General features: G+C 47.0%; 1 protein-coding gene across 6 annotated transcripts in view; it reads left to right on the top strand.

Annotated features, from left to right (window-relative positions):
• Positions 1–15,470, top strand: part of ADAMTS17 (ADAM metallopeptidase with thrombospondin type 1 motif 17) — a 406,696-nt gene that overhangs the window by 51,902 nt on the left and 339,324 nt on the right. The window lies entirely within an intron of this gene.

The raw sequence follows: 15,470 nt of genomic DNA, 5'->3' as shown, positions 1-15,470 counted from the left end.
AGATATGGTACTCTCATATCTTTAAGAATTTTCCACAGTTTTTTGTGATCCACACAAGTCAAAGGCTTTATCGTTGTCAATGAAGCAGAAGTAGATGTTTTTCTGCAATTCTCTTGCTTTTTCTATGATTCAACAGATATTTGGAAATCCTGTTAGTACAAAAGTCCAATATTCTTTCATTTACTTTCTCACTTACTTTAAAACTATTTACAAAGTACCTACTATGTAGTAGGCAGTACGTATGGAACAATGCATAAACTGCGATGATTCCTATTCTTATTGAGCTTCCTATAGAGTAGAAGAGACTGTTATTAAACACAGAACAATTAAATAATTTCAAATTGCAGTAAGTGCTCCAAGGAAAAGAAAAATGTGGTCTGGTGACTTAAGTAAAGTGCCTTTCTGGGCACGTTCTTTGACCCTGAAGCATCCTTGGCATTTGGGAAGGCGGTTCTTTGGGAAAGAGTCATAGTCTGATTACTGTCAGTCAGTCAGTTCAGTCATTCAGTTGTGTCCAACTCTTTGTGACCCCGTGAACCACAGCACGCCAGGCCTCCCTGTCCATCACCAACTCCCAGAGTCCACTGAAACCCATGTCTGTTGAGTCAGTGATGTCACCCAACCATCTCATCCTCTGTTGTCCCCTTCTCCTCCTGTCATGGTCTTTTCAAGTGAGTCAATTCTTCGCATCAGGTGGTGAAAGTATTGGAGTTTCAGCTTCAACATCAGTCCTACCAATGAACACCCAGGACTGTTCTCCTTTAAGATGGACTGGTTGGATCTCCTTGCAGTCCAAGGGACTCTCAAGAGTCTTCTCCAGCACCACAATTCAAAAGCATCAATTCTGTGGTGCTCAGCTTTCTTTATAGTCCAACTGTCACATCCATGCATGACCACTGGAAAAACCATAGCCATGACTAGATGGACCTTTGTTGGTAAAGTAATGTCTCTGCTTTTTAATATGTTGTCTAGGTTGGTCATAACCTTCCTTTCAAGGAGTAAGTGTCTTTTAATTTCATGGCTGCAGTCACCATCTGCAGTGATTTTGGAGTCCAGAAAAATAAAGTCAGCCACTGTTTCCACTGTTTCCCCATCTATTTCCCATGAAGTGATGGGACTGGATGCCATGATCTCAGTTTTCTGAATGTTGAGCTTTAAGCCAACTTTTTCACTCTCCTCTTTCACTTTCATCAAGAGGCTCTTTAGTTCTTCTTCACTTTCTGCCATAAGGGTGGTGCCATCTGCATTATCTGAAGTTATTGATATTTCTCCCAGCAATCTTGGTTCCAGCTTGTGCTTCCCCCAGCCTTGCATTTCTCATGATGTACTCTGTGTATAAGTTAAATAAGCAGGGTGACAATATACAGCCTTGACGTACTCCTTTTCCTATTTGGAGCCAGTCCATTGTTCCATGTCCAGTTCTAACTGTTGCTTCCTGACCTGCATACAGATTTCTCAAGAGGCAGGTCAGGTGTTCTGGTATTCCCATCTCTTTCAGAATTTTCCACAGTTTATTGTGATCCATACAGTCAAAGGCTTTGGCATAGTCCATAAAGCAGAAATAGATGTTTTTCTGAAACACTCTTGCTTTTTCTATGATCCAGCAGATGTTGGCAATTTGATCTCTGGTTCCTCGGCCTTTTCTAAAACCAGTTTGAACATCTGGAAGTTCACAATTCATGTATTGCTGAAGCCTGGCTTGAAGAATTTTAAGCATCACTTTACTAGCGTGTGAGATGAGTGCAATTGTGTGGTAGTTTGAGCTTTCTTTGGCATTGCCTTTCTTTGGGATTGGAATGAAAACTGACCTTTTCCAGTCCTGTGGCCACTGCTGAGTTTTCCAAATTTGCTGGCATGTTGAGTGGTCTGATTACTGGGTGTAGGCCAAAAATGGAAGGCTTGACTTGTTTTCACACCTCTGGGTCTGCTGGTGGGTTATTTGAGCTCTCTGTCCATGAGTAGGGTACATCTAGGGCTTCTGTGAGAGTCAAGGGGCCTTTGGAGGAGTGAAGGATATCTTAGTATTAACTGCTTTGGAAATATGTGATTATTGTTTTTGGAAGAACCACTGACATCCAAGACAGAACCAGAAATTTATTTTCCCTAAGCTTCTAAAAATAAGGCAAAGGGTTTTTTGATCCTTTTGTTTGTTGTTTATGGGCTTCATCCTCTCATTCATTAATACATTCAAAAATAGTATACCAGGTACCCTGCTCACCATGGGATAAACAGGTGGAAAGGGCAGTCCCCACCTTAAAGCCCACATCCCTGGGGACATGTCCAGGCCACCTGAGGCCTGTGCTGAGCACTACTGCATTATCAGGGGAGGGAGTGGGAGGAAGAAGCCTTTACCTGTATTTTAGTTTTATGTTAAAGCATGGAAGTAGAGTTCCTGGTCCAGAGAGTGGCCTGCCCTCCTTTCAAAGGTGGAGAAGTATCTGGGCTGTCTAAAGTTTCTTGTACTTCTTTGTCAAAGATGAAAAACCATCTCTCAAAAGAAACAATACCCAGGATCCCTGTGGAGGATTCCAGGTGCAGAAGACAAGTCGATTTCTTTTTAGGCTTTTGTCCGTCCTGTCTTGTTCTGACTGAAGTATGAGCATGTTAATTATTCTTCCCCCAAGCTGTGTGTTTGGGGGGTGTCCTTTTTTTTTTTTCTCTTCCATCAATTTGGAGGGTAAAGCCATTGAGCTCTAGTAGGCTAGTGTCATCTTTCAGCAACAAACTTAACTGGAAAGTGGTGGGAGAAGCGTGATAAATCCAAAGCATTTGCATTTGTTTTCTTGAATTTTCCAAATGTATCTCGATGGACCTCTGAGATGATTGTCCTTTCTGGGACTCACATGTTGTCCTGACTGTGTAAATATACGCACTCCAACTCATGTGAAAGTGACCTGCGCAGTCCACAGTGCTTAAGGCAAGAAAGAAGATGGTCATCTGTTAATGGGCTGAAATGTGTCCCCCCAAATCTTTGTATTGAAGTCCTAACCCCTGATCAACAAAGGTCCGTCTAGTCTAAGCTATGGTTTTTCCAGTGGTCATGTATGGATGTGAGAGTTGCACTATAAAGAAAGCTGAGCACCAAAGAATTGATGCTTTTGAATTGTGGTGTTGGAGAAGACTCTTGAGAGTCCCTTGGACTGCAAGGAGATCCAACCAGTCCATCTTAAAGGAAATCAGTCCTGAATGTTCATTGGAAGGACTGATGTTGAAGCTGAAACTCCAATACTTGGGCCACCTGATGCAAAGAACAGACTCATTTGAAAAGGCCCTGATGCTGGGATAGATTGAAGGCAGGAGGAGAAGGGGATGACAGAGGATGAGATGGTTGGATGGCATCACCAACTCAATGGACATGAGTTTGAGTAAGCTTCAGGAGTTGGTGATGGACAGGGAGGCCTGGCGTGCTGCGGTCCATGGGGGTGCAAAGAGTCGGACATGACTGAGTGACTGAACTGAACTGAACTCCTGGCACCTCGGACTATGACTGTATCTGGAAATAGGGCCTTTAATGAAGTGATTGAGTTAGATGGGGTCATTAGAGAGTCCTTATAAGAAGAGGAAACTTGGACTTAGATGGATACAGAGGGAAGACCTGTGAAAATGAAGGGATAAGATGGCCATCTGCAAATCAGGAGAGAGGCCTCAGAAGAAACCAGCCCTGCTGACCCCTCAGTCTTGGCTTCTAGTCTCTAAAACTGTGAAGATAACTGTCTGTAGTTTAAGCCACCCAGTCTGTGTCACTCTGTCATGGCAGTCCTAGCTGACTAATACAGTATCTTTTATGAGAACATTTAATATTTAATAGAGGTTGAGACAAGGTTTTGGACTGATGTGAATCGCAGCCATCTGCCTTACCTTCTGGGACCTTGGCGACAGCCAGCTTGAAGCATCCTTACTGCAGTAGGCCCAGCGTCTCTTCTGAGATGGTGCTGCCTTGCGTTTGCCTTGCTGCTTGTTTCTGTTTGTGCACCTCTGTCATTTTCTGATAAAATGAATGTGCTTTTCTTCCTCCTCTCCGTCCATTTGGAAGCCCACTTTCCCTAGAAGTCGGGGCTGTTTCCTTGACGATTCTTTTCATCTGTGTGGGGTTTATAGGACTGTTGAGGTTCTGTATGCTTCTCTCCCTCCATTGAGCAGAGCACCCAGCACGGAGCCAGCCACAGATTCACACGGGCCAAGATTAGAAGGATAAGCAAGAGTTAATCTTGCTTAACTAGTGCAAGGCTGTGGTGTGACGAGTGGCTGTGGAGCAGTCACGCCTTTCCTCGGTTGGCATGAGGCGGGCATGTTGGAAGCCTTGTTCTTGTGGATGCGGCCTGTGACTAGATGGTAGGGAGGCAGAAACCGAGTGGAGATGGCCCTCCTCCATAGGCCAGGTTTTCCTCATTGGATGTGTGAGTTTTTTCCCACCTTAAGGAAAGCTTCCCTCAATTCTAGTACTTTCAGGCAGTATCCTTGTTTCTCTCCTCCTCTAAAGTCTGCAGTTTCCTTCTCTCACTTTTCCCTTCACTGGCTTCAGCCCCCCAGTCCTGTGGCAGGAGCGCCCCTGTAAGGCCCCCCGGGGTCCCCGCCTGGCCCTTCCCCTTGATGCTGTTCCATCTGCTCCTGTGACTGCATGCCCTCTTTTCCTAGAATTGCCCCTCTGCTGCTGGTGTCATCTCTTCTACCCAGTCATGCAGTTTTGAGGTCCCGGGAGGATTGGTCTGGGATTGTTGATTCCTGAATGCCTGTCTCTGATCTCACCTTTGCCTTTAAGCGCCAAGTCTGCACACTCCACATTCAACTTGACCGCTGCACTTGAGTGCTTTAAAAGCACCTGAAACTTAACAGGGCCAAAACTTGCAGTGCTTTTTTCTCCCACATCTGGCCCTGTTATAGGGGTCCCTTATTCAATGATTAGCACAACCATACAAACCAGGGGTTATTTTTGATAACTGTCTTAACCTGGTACCTTGATATCCCCAGTATTCTTGACCTCACCTTCGAAGTATTGGGTTGGCCAGAAAATTTGTTGGGACTTTTCCATAACATCTTATGCAAAAAAACTGAATGAACTTTTTGGCCAACCCATACCTCTTGGAATCTATCTGCCCCGCCCTGTCCAGCTGTGGTCCTTGTTTACCTGTGCTCCTATAGCGATCATCCAACTCCCCTGGAATCTGTTCTACCCACAACAGCCAGAGTGACACATTGGAAACCTGAGCCCTGGTGACTGGCCACTGTTCCAGGGATAAGGAAGAAAACCCCGAGCATATTGCACATGACCCTACAAGTGTGCCTCTGTCTGGTCGCTCAGCCTCTTTGCCAGCCACGTTCTCTCTTGCTCTGGGATCCCGGTGGTTTCTGGAACATGCTGTGCTTTCTTCTGTCCCCAGGGCCTGTGCACCTGCTGTTCCCATTGCCTGGACTGCTCCCATCTCCTCTCTTCTCACCCACCCTGATTAACTCTTGCTTATCCTTCTAATCTTGGCCCGGTTGTCACTTCCTGATGGAACCCAATCTAAATTGGAACCCCCTCCTTTTATCTTTTCATAGCGTTGTTCTTTCTTTGCAAACATTTGTTGTATTTATGATTTTTATATATGCATCTGTTCTTGTAGTTAATGTTTATTCCTTCTGGTGATCACTTACATTGCCTTGCACGGTAGGTTCACAATTCAATATTTACTGACTGAATGAGCCTCACCCACAGACAGTGGTGCCTGGCTACTTGGTGCCCACGTGGCTCTAATCATGAGTGGAAAGGTCTGGCAGGGCCAGTTCAGCTTTCTTACCCCAGCCCTGCTGCTTCCCAGGGTGGGGGTGGAGGTGGGGGACACCTCCCGCCTAGTGAAGGGACTGATTTTGAACTCCAAGGTTGATCAGTCCTTCATTCAAGATCTTAACCACAAAAAAATCTTTATTTTCCACCTTTCTTTATAAGGAATTTACATGAAAAAATATGCCTTTTATAAAAATGACTTGGCCTTGGGGAAAGTTATTTAAAGAATTCATACTTGGAGCACAAAACTTATTTTTTTCCTTATTCAAAAAAAAAAAAAAGAGAGAAAGAGAAGGCCATTATTTTTCAAGGATGTTGGATTTATGCAACTGCCAAAAGTTCACCTGGCTGGGAGCTCATCTTCAGCTGTGGACCTATCATTCCAGATTTTTTGCTGTTTTGTTGTTTTTTTAAAATAAGAAGACCCTTTGTTGAAGGAAAAAAAGTGATTAGAAAATAATTTTTTTGGATCTGACAGTTTTCTTGGTAAGCATGTTGTTTGTAAGTCTGTGTGTGTATGAACTTAAAAACTGGACTAGCTGTTCATGTTTCCTCCTCCAGTGCTTTCCCCGCGTTGACTGAATCTGCAAGGTGCTGTCGCCAGGTCTTTGGATGTGGCGGTGATAGGTTGTTGAGAAATCTGGGCACACAGTGATGCATGCATGTCCTTCATGGGGCACCACTGACTGGCTTTTGTTAAAGATGGTTCAGGGTGAAGGGCAGCATTCCGTCCATGGCAGTGCTCTGCCGTGTGAAAGTACACTCCTTACTATTTCCATGGACCTGGGAGGAGTCCTCAAAGCTTGAATGCAGCGCAGAAAGTAGTTTAAGGACTGACAGCCACGTTGGTGTCCCTGTGGACGTACCTCTGAAGGAGATGAGGAAGCTGGGCTGGGAGCTCCCCGGGAGCTAGAGGCTGGAGCGGCAGCTGCCCACCACTGCTGGAATAGTTGTTACCCTGTGCTGAAAAACAGGGGCCCCTTCTCCGTATCTCCTACCTTCCTGTCTCCCTCCAGCACGCCCAGCCAGCACGGGAGTCCAGGAAGTAGTTTGCAGGTCCTCTACAATTGATGATGGTGACGGTTGCATAACTCTGAGAATATACTAAAACCATTGAACTGTGCATGTTCAACAGTAAAATTGTATCATATATGAATGATATCAATAAAATTTGGACCATAAAGAAGGCTGAGTGCTGAAGAATTGATGTTTTTGAATTGTGGTGCTGGAGAAGACTCTTGAGAGTCCTTTGAACTGCAAGGAAATCAAACCAGTCAATCCTAAAGGAAATCAACCCTGAATGTTCATTGGAAGGACTGACGCTGAAGCTGAAGCTCCAGTACTTTGGCCACCTCATGAGAAGAGCTGACTCATTGGAAAAGACCCTGATGCTGGGGAATATTGAGGGCAAGAGGAGAAGGGGACGACAGAGGATGAGATGGTAGCATAGCATCACTGACTCAATGGACATGAGTTTGAGCAAACTCCAGGAGACAGTGAAGGACAGGGAAGCCTGGCGTGCTGTAGTCCATGGGGCCGTGAAGAGTAAGACACAACTAAGCAACTGAGTAACAACCACCACCACCACCACCACCACCACCCCAGAGTGGAATGCAAAAGAGAGGGCTAGGAGAAAAAGGACAAATAACTGGTGCGTGGGAAATGGATACCTTTCTGTTAAGTGGAACCTTCGTGGGCATCAAGATCAGGCCCAGGTGAATTTTCAGTTTCCAATTCCCATCTTGAAGGTATTTTTTATTATATCTCATACATGCTTATTTTGAAAAAATTAAAGACAAAAGACAATGGGCTCTTGTACATGCAGTTTAAACTACACATCTTACTAATTTAATTGCTGTGGCAGCAGTGGCTTTGGTGCCCTGAAAATGGATTTGTGTGGCCGTGGCAGGGGTGTCTGTCTGTACATAGGATCCCGCTTGGGGCAAGAGTCGGTCTCTTCCCCAAGGAGAAGGACTCACACTGTCTGTTTTCCATCTTAATGAGAAACATTTGATTTCCATTCTTTTATGGAAATCTCTTCTAATGAAACATCATTAATTTTTCATGGTTTAAATGGCTGATTTCATGTACAGTCATGTTTTGTGTTCTGTCACATTTGTGATGATTAAAATATTCCACCCTCTGGAATGTTGGGAGGTTACATTGGGATATTGAGCAGGAGTTAAAAGCCACTTCTCTTGAAACTGTTATTTTTGTACAATTCTAATTTGTTGTTGCATGATTAAGGATGTCCTTAGGGAAATTATTTCATGCTCCTGCCTAGTAAGAAATATTGAAGACAACAAGTTGATTGGTGAGTATCTAGACTAGAGATCCTGGTCAGACCCTGTAGGGTGTATACGAGCATCCACTATTTGTTTTGGGTCACTCACACAAAGTTTAAAAACTAGCATTTAGACCCTAGTAGTTAACAGCAGTAATAGTGATGTAATGATAAGGATAGAAATAAAACTAGCAGCATATTTGAGTGCACTTATATACCTGAACCACTCAATCTGAAAGAAAATCAACCCTGAATACTTATTGGAAGGACTGATGCTGAAGTTGAAGCTCTGATACTTTGGCCACCTGATGAGAAGAGCTGACTCATTGGAAAAGACCCTGATGCTGGGAAAGATTGAAGGCAAAAGAAGAGGGCGGCAGAGGATGAGATGGTTGGATGGCATCACCGATTCAATGAACATGAACTTGGGCAAACTCCAGGAGATAGTGAAGGACAGGGAGGCCTGGCGTGCTGCAGTCCATGGGGTCACAAAAAGTCGGACATGACTTAGTGACTGAATAGTAACAGTTATACACCTGGTCCTGTGTTACACCTGACTCACATCCATCCTAAGAGAGTGGAGTAATTATCCCCTAGTTTTAGAAATGAGGAAGCTTGCCCCCGGCCCCCACAACACAGGCATACTCTACTCAGCTCCATCGGGTGCCATAGCTGGGCTCCTCACAGTTAGCGTTGCCCCCGCCTTCTGTGAAGAGGTGAAGGATAGGGAAGCCTGGTATGCTGCGGTCCACGGGTCACAAGCATTCAGACACGACTGAGCCATGGAACAACTGCCCCCTTAGGTGATGGTCGTGCTGTATGTGAATTTAATTTCAGGACATTTAGGTTAAGTTTGTTGAAAATCTTGCTATTAATTAGGAATTCAAAGAGTTAAAAAAATCACTCAACCAAGTGTAATTCTCAAGTGTTTCTGCTATGCACTAGGCCATGCTTGGCAATTTGGAAGGTCCAGAGGCTGATGTTTGGGTCCTTAAGCTCACAGTCTAGCCCAGAAGCTAAGTATAGACCCATGTTAGACTATAGCATGGATGGGAGTTTGGAGTTTGCAGGATTCCTGGGGAGCAGGGGGCTCGGGGAGGAGGGGGCACTCCAAGAGCCTCAGGGTCGTCTGCTCAGGTCCTCCCCCTGCAGTGGGCTACAGGGGTTCTCCCCGGCAAGCGGGGTAGACCCCAGATCTCCAGCCTCCTGTTCAGCCTGGTCTAAGAGGTTTCACTGTTCTCAGGGTAACTTCTGTTGTCCAGTTTTGAGTTCGTTTCTGATGTGGCTGGTACAGAAAAGAAGGCTCCCTCCCCATGTCCTGCATGGCAGCCCGGCCTGCCCCGGCAGGGAGGTTAGCATGGCGCCTTGGTGAGTCTGACACTGAGCGAGCCCGGGGCCCTGCCCGCTGGGCTGACCCCTGATTCTGGAAGCGTGTGCCCTCCCTCTTCTTTCTGGCTCTGACTTCCGGTCATCCCCCTTCTCGGCTCTGCCCGCCTGTTTTGTTGGCTGTGGGCCCATAGCGGCTCCTCTGGGTGCTCCCACTGCCCCCGGGACCGAGGGATCCCCGAGGCCATCCACTTGGAACATGTAGGACAATTTCTTTGGAATTCCCTCTGATGAGTGCTGTAGTTTTTGGTCCTCCACTCCTGTAGAAGGTTCCTGAGAGATGTAGCTAAACTAAATCCATGATCACGTTTGTCATAAAGTGTGGGAAGCGCTGGCTAGTGCAGTGGCCCCTAGATGAAGTCTGACTTGTTGTTTTTATTTTAGAAGTTGGTGTTAGGAAAATACTGTCTTTCCCTGAGGAATGGTGTTCCTCCTGTTGGAGGGCTGTGTAAAACTGATCATCTGGCATGTTTTTCTTAAGCTTTTAATTTTTCTCCTGATTTCAGGAAACTCAGAACCCAATTCAAGGGCAGAGTGGACAGTGGTCATTCTGCGAGGCTGGACTCCCAGTCAGCGGGGTTAGTGGCCTCCAGGAGCAAGATGCCGGACACGTTTCTGGGGGTCTCTGTTTGCTTGTCTTGTCTGGAGGTGAGGTTGACAACAGTCTGCAGGGTGGAGTGAGCTCACCCTGGAGGCTCTGGTGGGACCTCGGCTGCAGCTTTGGGAAGCCACGTCCTCAGAGCACTGGCTTCACAGGTGTGACTTCACCTGTCCCCAGCGCACACGTGGGCCCATGCACTTCATCTAGAGAGCCTTCAGAAGCAATGAGTGCTCCCTAGGAACAACTTTCCAGAGCGCATCCTCAGACAGCCCAGGGACTGTTTGTTTCCAAAAGAATAAGGTGTGAAAATGAGGGTTCTAAAAAGTGATTCCCTGGGGGAAACCTTGTCTAAAAACTAGAACCCGCTATACACAAATTATGGGTTGGGAGGACAGTTTTGGCACTTCAGAAGGTTTCTATGCAGGTCAGGTGTGTCTCTGGGTCTGTGTCCCATCGCCCCTCCTGACCATAGCCTTGGCGGTATGCATTCACCTGCCAGATGCTCTTTGGGGCTTCCTGGGGCTGTCTCGTTTCCTCCTCAGCAGTGTTCAGAGGGAGCACTAGATGAGCTGCATGGGTCACACAGCCATCTGGGACACCCTGGCTGAAGCTTCCAGGCCCACCCTCCTCATTTGTCTCTATGAAGAACAGCAGTGGTCCGTCATCAGTAGAGCTAAGCTTTATTGAGCACGTACTGTGAGCCAGGCACTCAGCTCAGGGATTGCACCTGGATCTCCTTTAAGCCTGATCGCAGCCCACTGAGAGAGGAGCTGTTGTCCCTCTGCCTCATAGATAAGTTATCTGAGGCTAGCAGGGGGCACATGATTTACCCCAGATCAGACAGAACAATGGGGACCCTCATTTGAATCCAAGTATTCTGTCTCTAAAGCTCTGTCCTTGGCCACTAGGTGACCTGGCTGTCACCAGAGTCATAATTGTCATTGCAATTAGGGTGCCATTTATTGAAGAATCACAGCATCCCAGAGAATGAACTAAGTGCTCCATAAGCACCTCAGTCACTGTGCAGGCCTGTGCGGTGGGGGTGATCATTCCGATTTTGAAGACAGTCACGTGGACTTGGCGAGGTTCTGAGCCTTGCCCAGAGTCCCACAAGTAGCTTGTGGTTGAGCTCGGTGCACGCTCTGGTCTGCCCCAAACCGCATCCCTGTTTTGAATCCTGTCGTTGCTTGCTACTCATCTGTAGGCCTCCATGGCCCCCAGGGTGAAGAACTCCTGCGCCCTGTGCTCACTCTGGGCACCAGGGCCTGTCCTGCCAGTGGGGACCCCTCTCCCAGCCCCAGAGGAGACCCCTCTCCCCAGGGCTTACGAAGGTCTCAGGGGCTTGGGCGCAGATCCCCGAGCCGTGCCTCCAGATGAGAACGAGGGACAGGTGGCCGTCCTCTGGCCTCAGGTGAATTCTGGGCAACACATCACAGAGCTGCAAGGGCTTCCAATGGGACTGTTCTCATCCTGCCCACGAGAGAGCTGGAGAAAACCCATGGTCAGGGCAGCTAAAGGAACACGTGGCTCTGGACTCCTCCCCGGTGCTGAGGGTTCTGGTTGTCCACTGAACTAGTGTACCCGGGTGGGGACGTTCTTGTGTCTGGACCTTGAGTGCTGCGTGTGGGAAATGTTGATGTTTCTGGCTTGAATGCCAAGTTCAGGTTAAGTGTGCATGTTCTCGTTGACTCTGTGAGCGTGTTGGATGCCTTCCACCCAGTTCCTGGGGGAGAGGCTCGTCTTTGTCTTCCCAGTGTCCTTGGGTAGCTGCCTCCATCTGTTCCACAGTGTCTGTTTTCCTTCTGATTTGCTTCTGCAGCTGGCAGGGCTCCTTTGGCATGAGGATAACCTGAGGTCTTCCCTGGAGATGACGTTATAGAATCAGACCTGCAAGGATCCTCCTTGCAGGACATAGAGTAATTTCGCTCCACTGTTTGAATTCTTACATGAAGTATTTTATAGTTTATGCATTGGTTTTCCCTTGTGAATACCTAAATTCTCTGCTGTTGTTATATAGAGCTTGACAATTCATAACAGCTTATTTTTTTCCTTTACCAAGAGCAAAACTAATAACTACAGTAACTTATATACTCGCTCAGCATTTTGAACACTCCCCAAACTCTTTGAATGATTTGGATATGCTAAATGTACAGTGTTTAGAGTGCCTTTGGTTTCTTCCTTGTCTTCTTCTCTCCTGCGTCTTGTCCCAAACAAGGTTCATGGTAACTTGCATACACACACACAATTTTCTTCTTTGATAGATAATTGGGGCAAGGGGAAAATAAATGTAAGAAAAATAATGTGAAGCCCGAGATTGAAAGTCTACCAAGTCAGCACCAAGCCCCAGCGACGTTCTGGCAAAAGACACTGTTGGGCAGGACTTGGGAGTGATGCCCGGCGTCTGTGACAACAGACCCGGGGCCTCGCAGGCTGCGGTCTGTCCTCATCGGTGGGGTGAGGGCCGCCTCCCCCGTTCCCACAGTGGAGGGAGACAGCTGATTACCAAGTGAGCCTGGAGGGCCCCCAGGTGGCTGCCTGCCTGCTTGGCCTCAATTTTGACCTCTCCTGTGAGGTCTAGATTCAGGACCAATTTTATTCTGAAATTGATGTTTTTCTTGTTGCTTTTCAATATGCTTCTCATCTGTGAATATTGGTATTGCTGAGACTTTATTAGGGAATATTGATGCAGTTCATGGAATTAAAGGTAAAAATAGATTATGGTTCTGTTCTCCCTGTAGGAAAGAAAGAATCATCAGGCGTGATGGCTGTAGAGCTTTGCTGATGGAGGGGTTGCTGGGAGCAGGGATTGAGGAGGGCAGTGAGCTGTCTTCTGCTCCTCCTGTTCCCACGTGTAGGGAGAGGGAATACAGGTCCTCGCTAGCTATCTTACCTGCTGTTCCCCAATCCAGGCTTCTGGATGCTGACTGCTGAGTGTCTTTATGTACTCATTCCACTGCAGAAAAAAGTATTGCCTTTGATGAGGGTTTGCTGTCCTAGACGTCCCTGGAAGGGGTGTTCAGTATGCGGCCCGGACACTACACTGTCCCGTGAAATCTGAAAAATTCTGATTTCCTGAAACCCAGCTGGCTGTGGGAATCTGATTCGAGTCTTTAGGCTCCTCTTCTTATGCTTGGGAAAGGACGGAGCACCAGGGTGTCCGTGAACACTAGTTCACGTCCTTGAACGTGTGGAGGGATCACCAGCCAACCTATCGTGGTTGCCGTGTGACAGCCCCAGTTCTCGGTTGTTGGTGAGGGGACACAGCAGGAGCACGCGTGCCCCGGGCCAGCTGTGTACTTGCTGCTCTGACTCGAGGGCCTGGTGCGCGTGGAGGCAGAAGGCTGCTCCTCCTGCTCAGGTCCTACAGCAGTCAAGGCCATGCACAGAGTCCTTTCCTGCTGAGTTTTCCGTGGCCTTTCCTGTCCCTGTGTTTTAAGTTCAGATGACACTGAGGAGCCTGTTCACACCCAAAGCAGTGCAGGCAGGAGAGTCAGAGCTGTGGGGTGAGGCCTGGGTTCTAGGGCCAAATCCACCTCTGCCCAGTGCTTGACTTCAGCTTTGTTGTGTGGGAAATAGGGATTCCACTCACTCATTCATCCATGCATTCATTCATCCATCCACTCAAGCATGCACTCATTCAGTGAGTGTTTACTTCACAACATGTACTGGGCCCGGGGCTGGGGGCAAAAGGGGCAGACAAAGTCATTGTAGTTGCAAACCCTTTAACAACCACAGAGCCCCGACTGTTGTGTTTTACCTGTGACTGAGTATTCTGGGCAGATGTTAGCGTGCAACATTACACCCTTTGTGGCACCATTTGTTAGCTCTCCCAGGTCCATCAGGGAGGGAGAGGCAGTTCTTGTTGGTCCTACTTGAAAGACGGATGCCCAGTGCAGTGTTTTGCTGTGTGAAAAGTCCAGGGGTCACCTGCTCCTCTGGTGGGAAGTGCTAGAATACCTTTCTAGAAAGCACTCACCACTTAGCTGTTTCAGCCCAGCATCTTCCAGAGAAATATTGCTCATGCATCCTTTAGACACTGCTAAAAATGCAGCTGTATTCATGCAGGAACCAGAAAACACAGACATGGTGAAAATAAGCAGCCAGTGTGGGGAGTAGCTGCAGAGGAATCCATGAGTTGGGGATGCGGAAAGATGGGTAATAACTCCCAGCTTAGGGAGGAGCCACGGCACAGTTTGTTTCTTCATCACCTTGGAAAATGTGGGTGTGCTGGTTACAGCAAAGCTCCTATTTGGGTGGCCCTTCACTTCTGCTGCTTTAAAGTGAGGGTGACGTGGCTTATCGCATATTCCAAGATGGATAGGTTGGCCTGATTCAGGCAGTGAGTGCCCGGCAAGCATGCTGAGCTCAGAATTTGGAGGTTGCCCATGGTCTACCTTCCTTGTATTCAGAGGGGCTCCGTGAATGTGAGTGCAGGTCCAGAGTGAGATTGCCAGCCAGGGGCCTCTTTCATTCTGGCTGTGTGCAAACGCAGTACCATCTGAGACCATATCTTTTCTCTTAGAATAGACCCTGTCTTCCTAAATTCCACTCCTAAGGCCTGGAAGTCTCCATGGGAGGTGAGCCTGGCTTTGGGGAGGAGGGACCCACCCTGCGGGTTGACAAGACAGTCATACATTTTGTCTTGCATTTCTGTGATAAGTCAGATGACATATTTTGCTCCCCAGGCCCTCTGTTTTATTGCTTATAGTTTAAAAGTGACTTCTGGGGTTTTCTCAGACTCAGGGATAATACTTTAAATAAATAAGTACTTGTTCTATTGTATAAATTTGGAAAATACAGAGGAAAAAAAGGAAAATGAAGATCACACATCACCCATGATTCATATTTTAGTTAAGTTCTTCCTAAAGAAGGTTATTATCCCTGGGCCTGAAGATGCTTGTGTGTTAAATCTTTGCCAACCTGAGATTTAACTATATATAGATTCATATGTGCTTCTCTCTACATCACTAAATAATCTTCACAATTGTGCTTTGCATGACTGCCCACTGTTTTAGCATCATTGGCTTTCTCTGTGGTTGTAGGTTGTTTTTCAGTTTGTCTCACTGCACAGACTGTTTATACACTATGAACCGTATTTCAGGTTTTTTTTGTGTTCATCTTCGGTTCTAGAATGACTGAGTCACTGTGTGAAACCAGTTTGTACACCTATGGGCTGAGTTTATTCTATAGAGGTTGTAGCAGAGCTGGCTTCTGTGTTCAGTTCAGTTGCTCAGTTGTATCTGACTCTTTGCGACTCCATGGACTGCAGCATGCCAGGCCTCCCAGAGTGTACTCAAACTCATGTCCATTGAGTCAGTGATTCCATCCAACCATTTCATCCTCTGTCGTCCCCTTCCCCTCCCGCCTTCAATCTTTCTCAGAATCAGGGGCTTTTCCAATGAGTCAGTTCTTTGCATCAGGTGACCAAAGTATTG

Source organism: Bos grunniens, chromosome 21 (genome assembly GCF_055505025.1).
Source record: "Bos grunniens cultivar Pamir isolate PY7600 chromosome 21, Bosgru_T2T1.0, whole genome shotgun sequence".
NCBI classification, from domain to species: Eukaryota; Metazoa; Chordata; class Mammalia; order Artiodactyla; family Bovidae; genus Bos; species Bos grunniens.
Note: the sequence above shows the minus strand (reverse complement) of the source record. Positions and strands in the feature narration are given on the sequence as shown.